We start from the raw sequence: 8,300 nt of genomic DNA, 5'->3' as shown, positions 1-8,300 counted from the left end.
GTGCTATTATATATTAGACAGGGAATCGTAGTACCTTCAGTCAGATCCTCAGGGTTTCTAAACCGGTGCCAAAGCGAGTACCATATTTAAAAAGAGGTAGTTTAGGAGTTCCCGTCGTGGCTCAGCATTGCCTCGAACTGTGGTGTAGGTGACAGATGCTGCTCGGATCCCATGTTGCAGTGGCTGTGGCTGTGGTGTAGGCTGATGGCTACAGATCTGATTAGACCCCTAGTCTGGGAACCTCCCTATGCTGTGGGTGCGGCCCTAAAAAGGCCAAAAAAAAAAAAAAAAAGGTAGTTTAATCGGCCCTCTGTATCTGCAGATTCAGCATCATCAGAGTTAACCAAAATTCAAAATCAATCTGTGGCTTGTTGAATTTGGGGATGTACACTTGTGGATATGGAGGGCTAACTGTACTAGCCATTGGTGTATCAGACTTGAGTATTTGCTGGGAGCCTGGAACCAATCCTCCACAGATTCCAGAGGATGACTGTAATTTGAATCCACAGTCTAGGCTATGGACTAGCCTAGGGTCACTATGTCTAGGGTCACTCTTTTCTATCGTTGCATGGCTCTGATCACTTCTCTGTCTTCCCCAGTCTTGTGTTTCCCAGGATTAAAACACACAGTTAATTGGAATGTCTTATTTGTTGCTTTCTCCTCATTCCTTTCCATATTATGAAGTTTTCTTTTCTTTTTTTTTTTTTAAGGCCGCACCCTCTGCCTATGGAAGTTCCCAGGCTAGGGGTTGAATCAGAGCTGTAGCCTCTGGCCTATGCCACAGCCACAGCAACGCCAGATCCGAGCCTCGTCTGTGACCTTCATGGCAGCTCAAGGCAACACTGGATCCTTAACCCACTGAGCGGTGCCAGAGATTGAACCTGTGTTCTCATGGATAGTAGTCAGATTTGTTTCTGCTGACCCACGATGGGAACTCCTTATGAGTTTTTTGATGGAGTCTGAGATGAACACCACCGAGTGTTCTTGAGTTCCTTGTAGAAGTGTAGAATGCATCCCTGCCGCTATTAGCAACATCAGAATATTACTGTGAGGGCAGGTCAGTGGGGATTGAGCAGGATGGATTTAGTTACCTATGCCCTAAAGTCAGGTTCCTTAGTTTTGCCTGGGTCTCTTAATAAGAATGGATACATTTCTTTAGGGCTGACTCACATTAACCAAGTTTATGAAGACTAATGTATAAAACAAGAATGTTAGTTTTATTTCAGTGAGAAATGGTTTCATATGTATGGGCACAGGATTAATATGGATTTTCTTTGTTGTCAAGCTAGATTGAAAGTAAAACAGTAATCAGCCAATTTAGTAATATACAGTGTGAAATTATGGTCACGAGGGCCAGAATGTTTATTATGGCCTTTGTCAACATAGCATTATGTCTCTGTAGGGATATCTACATAGGAAGCCAGATCATTATTTAAGAGTTGCCTGCTGGTCAAGTAAACAGAATGGGCAGATTTGGATGAATTTCATATTTAATGGAATCAATCTGATATAGTAAGATGTATCTGCCTTTCCATTAGTTATCCTTCTTTCTTGGACAATGCTAGGATAGGCTCTGCCAGCCTTTTCCTCAAGGATTTTTTTTTTTTAATTTCCAGGATTAACACTTTTTTTTGCCTATTTGTTCTTTGTTTTGATATATTAAAATAATTACTATAGTTATAATTGTCTTGCTGGCTCAGGTACCATTGTTCTTCCTCCCAGTGACTTTGTATATCTATATCATCAGCTGGTTTTATTTTCGTTCTTTCTAAATTTTCTGGGCACCTCACTGAAATTAAGTATAGAAGTCCCTCTACTTATAAAAAAAGGTCATGCCAATGTCTATTTGCATATAAATCAGAATGACACAATACTACTTAAAACTTACAGGCTTTAGGATTAGCTTTAAAAGTTGCTAACAAAGCCAGAGCAATATTCTTATGAAGGCTTTAAGCTTGCATTTTCCAAGCACATTCTTACAAAACATAATTTTTTAATGAGTTTATGAGTTTTTATGAGTTGGAGAGTTGAAACAAGGCATGCTATTCTCCCAATTAACACCCAGTCTATCAAAAGCTTTCCCCAGAATATTGGTTTTGTCTACACAGCAAATCTGTTGAGGCCATTAAAAGCTGTCTCCTTGGTTCTCTGCATAACTTAGGGTGAAGTTTGTACCACCTCTGGGCTCCACAAGGAAATTGGGCAGATTCAAACAAGGACTCATCCATGGTTTGTAACAAAGGTTTCATCTGCTGTGTAATGACCACACTTAGCATTTAAGCTCTCAAACAAGTGGCCAGTTATAGTGAATTACCCCTAGGTTGCCAGATGTCCAGTTTTGTTACTCGTCAACTGGCGACATCCACAAAGTTGCTCATTGTTCTTATTCACTTTTCCTCATGTGTTGCTGATTACTGTAGGTCAGCTAGGTCTGGCATCTTTCAAATGTCACATGGTTTGCTTTTTTTCTCCTGAAGAATTTTCCTTATGGTTCAATGATTCATCTCACCTGGATATGTAACATTTCATCATCTTCCCACTACTTTCAGTTTTAAAAATGTTTTCTCTTATTTCCACCATAATCATATGCCTCTTATTGCTGTACTTTAAACTTGCTGCTTTTTAACTGGATATGGTGTGGCTAATCATAGCTGTACAACTATAAAATACCTCAGAACCAGATGCAGACACAACAAACAGGTGCCCTCTGAGAATAAAGTGGCTGTGTGTGATGCCTCTGCTTTCTCTTGGTAACAGGTGAAGTTGACTTTTTTCCTTGTTTGAAGTGGAGTGTTGCTTGGTTCTTATCTATGAGAATTCACCAATGTATGGGTTGAAAGTTGAGGATTTACTACTCTGAACATGAGACTTGGGTATTGATGTTATTTTTGTTGTTGAGGATTTGTTTAATATCATAAATAATCATAATAATAGTTACTCATTCTTTTGTTGTTTATCAGAGCCTAGGTATTGTTCTAAGTGCTTTAACTATATTAATTCATTTAATTTCCATATCAACCCTATGAAGTGATTATCATTTTTATTCCCATTTTGCAGATGAGAAAATAATTTACCCAACATTACTTGGTGAGTAACAGTAAAGATGGGATATGAACTCTTGTTGTTGGCTCCAGAGTCTGCTCTTAACTACACTCTTAACTACTTCTCATCCTATGGGTTCCTTATCACAAATATCCAAAAGTACAAAAAACTCCGAAGGAAGAAAATAACATTGACTGATAATCTCACCATTCAGATAAACCATCATTCTTATTTTTTGTTAAATTAATTAGTTTTATGATTTACCTATTTATTTGGTGGTGCCCATGGCATGCAAAGGTTCCCAGGCCAGGGATCAAACTCAAGCCACAGCAGTAACCTGAGCCATAGTGGTAACAATGCTGAGTCCTTAACTGCTAGGCCACTAGGGAACTCCCTCATTTTTATTTTGATTACATGTATTTCCAGATTTTTTCCCAGAATAAATTTGCTACTTGTTTCACTCAGAAAATATAAAGAGTATCTTTACATGTGTACAGATATATTTACTACATCAATTTTAGAGATTGTTTTGCATTTTAGTATTTTTAGTGATCATATTTACAGAAACAATTTGTTTCCCATTATAAGCAATGGCACAATGCATAATTGTGCAGAGAAACCTTTGTTCACATACTTATTTTTCTTTAGGAAAAGTTCCAGAAGTGGAATTAGTGGATTGAAGAAAAGAATGGCTATTTTTAAGAGTTCTTGTACCTGTTGCCAAATCCCTTTCCAGAAATGCTATATCAGTTTGTACTCCCACCATCAGCATGTGAGATGTCTGCTTTCCTATACCCTGAGCATCACGAGGTTCTAGCATTCTATTCTTTTTCTTTGTTAATTTGTGCCCCATTTAAAATATGTGCCTTTTTTGTTTTCTGTTTCAATGTATTACCTTTCAGTTGTATTTATCTTGATTGCTTTACCTTTCTATGCCTCAGTTTTCTCTCTGTGAAAATGACATAATAATAGTAGGTACATCAGGGTTGTTGTGGCGATATAAGTTTTTCATATACATGCTGCATAGAAAGGTGCTTGGCACACACTGTTTGGTCTCATTGTTATCATTACTACTTTTTCCATTATTGCTTTTTAGTATTTTTATGTATGAGAAAATCCAGCTTTCCTTGGTAACTTCGAATATTAATGTACTCTCCATGATGTGGCCATCTCAAATTCAATCAATTTGTTCTCCCTTATGGCCATATATTCCATACTTAAACTCATTTTTTTTCAAATATTCATACTTAAACTCATTTTTGTCCCCAAATAATGAACCTTTTTTTTTTTTTTTCAATCTTAGGACTAGAGTTGAAATAGAAGATACTGCTGTTTAGGAGTCTTTTGTGGTGCAGGGGGTTAAGGATCTAGTGTTGTCACTGCAGTGGCTTGGATGGCTGCTCTGGTGTGGGTTTGATCTCTAGCTCGGAAACTTCTGAGTGCCATGGGTGTGGCCAAAAAAGAATAAAACAAAAAATACTGCTGTTTAACCTGAGATAATCTCCTTTACGGAAAAAATTACAGGCCCAAGAGTCATAAATTATGTGTTTATCCTCGCCCAGCGTCTACTGCTTTTCCTCTCATGGTTGGAAGGATCTGTTACTTCCCTAACATCCCCCACTCTTTGCACATGCTCAGTTTCGTTTCAGTGGCTGGGCTGGTTCTGATGGTGGCAGTACATAACTTGAGGCAGGTCAGTGTCCTCGAACTGAGACTCTTTGGTAAGATTTCGGGTCTGCTGACCCTGTCATAAAGGCTGAGGCTCTACCTTGCTCCTCTAGTGTCCTGGCTGCTCTCAAGCTTGAGACTAAGACCAAGAGATTAAAATTTTAGGATCTGTGCTCTCCTTCAGTCCTAGCACACAGGTTCTGGCCTCAGTTTTGGCTTTTCATTTTCTCCAACTCTAGGCCATCAGGTGAGGACCATCATGCCTGTGACTTGAGCCCAAAGTATGAATTATGGGATTCGAAAAAGCTTTTAAAAACCGTAGAGTTCCTCTCCCATGAGTTACTTCTGCTGTCTTTCCATTAACCATTTGTCAGCCCTCTGTTTGAACACACCAACAACAGGAAATTCACAGATGTCCATCAGCTCACCTTTAGATATCTCTGATTATGAGAAGAGGTTCAGGCAGAACTGAAATTCCTGATGCCTTCACTCAACACAATTCTGTCCCATAGACATTTATTGTTCCATTTCCACAAAACAGTTCTCCAGATATTTGGAGACAACTACTCTATGCCCTCCGTTCTCCTTCTGTGGATGAAGCAGTCCTAGCTTCTGTCTCATTTTTTAATGCTACATGATGTGCTTTTGTACCCCTTCACCCTGCAAGTAATGCCTTTGGACCCTTCCAGCTTGGTAATGTCTTTGAAGCATAACAGGTTCCCCGGATTTGGAGGGAACTGAGCTGAGTAGATGTAGCCTACTGCTTCCATTGTCCTGCATTCTATAACTCTGTTATAGAGCATATTAGGACTTTTTTGGGGGGGGGGTCAGTTGCATTGTGCTATTTATTTATAATGAGTACCTTTTTTTGCCAAAATCTGAAGGTTTTTTTTTTTTCCATATACACTGCTATTGTCTTCTCCTTAAACCTGCCTCCATTTTGCACTTGTACCTTTTTTCCCCTACCATTTGTTGGACCTTATATTATTTAGCTTCATCTTGTTAGAATCGACTCACAGTTGCATCCAATTGAAATCTTTTTGGATTTTGATTCTGTGAGGTGACATATTGGTTGTCTGTTCCTATTCTGTAGAATCCATCATTAAAAAAAAAAAACCCTCCCAATTCTTCACACAAGTCAATGATGATGATGTTAGTCATACCATTAAGGACAGAGCCTGATGTCATCCCCCCCCCCCCCCCGGAGATCTCTCTTCAGCTCAGCACTCTGTTTATGGGTATGACTGCTCTAATTATCAGGACACTTTCTAACTGGGGGTTTTACTCCATACACATTTCTTGTCTCAGTAAAGCAGTTCCCAAATTTTATTTCAAAAAGATACCAAGAGATGTACCTAAACAAAATTTCGTGCCATATTTTAAAAAGTTTGGGAGATGCCCCTCACTGTAGTCTCTCCTTGGAGAGCCACAGTACACACCGCTTTATATATTTCTCTTTAAAAAACCCTGTCTTTTATTTAACTCATGTTTCCCAAATGTACTTGTGTATGAACTCCGCTCCCTGAATACCTATGAATATCCTGTGGAAGTCTGTTCTCTGCAGATACCAATTTGGAAAATGCTCCCTGCAAAGGTAAAATGAGAGAGCCTGTCAGATGCCTTGCTGAAACTCAGACACCCATGTCCACAGTATTTTCCTTGTCTCCTGCTCTAGTACATTTATCGAAAGAGCTAATGAGCTAGGTCTGATCATCACAAATCTAGGCTGGCTCCATAAAGATCTCATTTGATTTTTATCATTTCCAGCACTGCTCAGAATCAACACAGACTTTAGTAAGTGTTCAAGTAATGAAACGCACTCTCTCCCACTCTTCACTTTTTAAGTCTCTTAAATCAATATAAGCTCATCTCTGTTCTTCTGGTGCCTTTCATTTACTACAAGTTTCCTTAACGCAAATTCCAGTGAGATTTAGCCTCTTTATTTTGTAGTTCCTTTCAGACCCCCTGAGGGTGGAATTCACCTGGTCAGAAGTACTAAGGCTGCCTGGCATTTTGAACTTGATTCTGCCCAGTCTTGGTCGTTAATCCCACCTTCTGAGGTTTATTCTTGCCTCTCTGGGCTAGCTAACATTTCCCTGGACAGAAGATACACACAGAACAGAAACTAATATCCTGAACTTTCTGTCATTTCTTCATTTTCAGTGGCCCAAGTTATGTATCTCTCTCTCTCTTTGTTGTTTATCTGCTTCAAAGAAAAAAAGCTTTTTTGTGGGGGTTGACTCTTCGCATTTTTGAAAGCGCTTTCTCATTCTTGGCTTTTAGTCTGCCTGACGCTGCTCTTTCTGTGGCCCACCTGCATTAGATTACCTTGCCTTCTCTTTCCTCCTCCTTAGCGGGATTATTTGACATTGTGTTGTCAGGATTTTATGCCTGTGAGCTTTCCTTCCCTCTTGGGCCAGCTCCCTTCTCTGAGTTACTGTCTAAGGATCCTACCCAACTAATCTTTTTGAAATCCGTTTTCTTTGGGCTCTGGTCTTCCCATCATTGGTTGTTAACACATCTTAGATGAGATGATTGCATTCTTCCAGGGGTCCTCCGTTCTCTAGCTGGCTTCACTTCTTAAACACCATTAGACTCAGGGTTTCTGTCTCTTTCATTATGTCTTTCTTTACGAAGATGAAATGATTGGCGGGGCAAGTCAAGCATCCATTTTACCAACAGGAAATGGCTTCCAGTGTTTCTCTCCAGAGGAGAACTTGCTTAGTAATTGTCCAATAGGAATAAGTTCTTGGCAGACAGACTTATAGTTTATCTTACCCTACAGTGTTAGAAAGGTTTGAGTCCTGTAAGGGAAATGCCATTAAGAGAGGCACATAAATAAATAAAATTAATTAAAAGAAGTTTGTTGTGCTAATTAGGTTGGTTTACAATAGGGCATTTGGATGTTGACAGACTTCGGATTGCTTTAGGGTAGTATCTTTTATTTCTAACTATAGCTCTTGAGTATATTACAATGAATGAGTTTTACTAATTGATTTTTTTGGTTATAAATTATGCAGTTCTGGAAAACACAAGAATGCATTTCATTTACAAAATATGTTAATTCTTTAGTTCTCTTTATTGATCATCCATTGGGCTGTACCTGCTGGTGATTTAGCCACTGTGAAGCATAGAATCTGTCTGCCACTACCAAGAACAGATAAAGAGGGTCGTCCAAGAAATCACAGGCCACAGGACCCTCCCTTTGGAGACCTGCGATGTTAGCCATGGAGAGGGCTGCTGAGAAAATGTTATGGTTTAATAAAATTCTTACTACTAGATAAATAAGAGAGACTAATGTCTTCCAAAATTTGGCCCCTCAAATAATAGGCTATATTTTTTCACTCACAGATCCCTTGTCTGAAACATTGTCTTTGGCACTGTTGTTGTTAAAATGATTTGTTTTCCCATTAATTTTAGTGATATATGCATACGTAAGTGCCACTCAAAAGTTCTGACCAGCATGAGATAATTGATGATGGTTCTCTTGGTTGCTATATTTCTCTCCAGAAACAATTAAATTTGATGTTTTATTTAGCCTTTCAGCCTTATTATGAGTAAACAAATCATAAAGCTATTTAGATTTCTAC

The sequence above is a fragment of the Phacochoerus africanus genome, chromosome 7, assembly GCF_016906955.1.
Source record: "Phacochoerus africanus isolate WHEZ1 chromosome 7, ROS_Pafr_v1, whole genome shotgun sequence".
In the NCBI taxonomy this organism is placed as follows: Eukaryota; Metazoa; Chordata; class Mammalia; order Artiodactyla; family Suidae; genus Phacochoerus; species Phacochoerus africanus.
Note: the sequence above shows the minus strand (reverse complement) of the source record.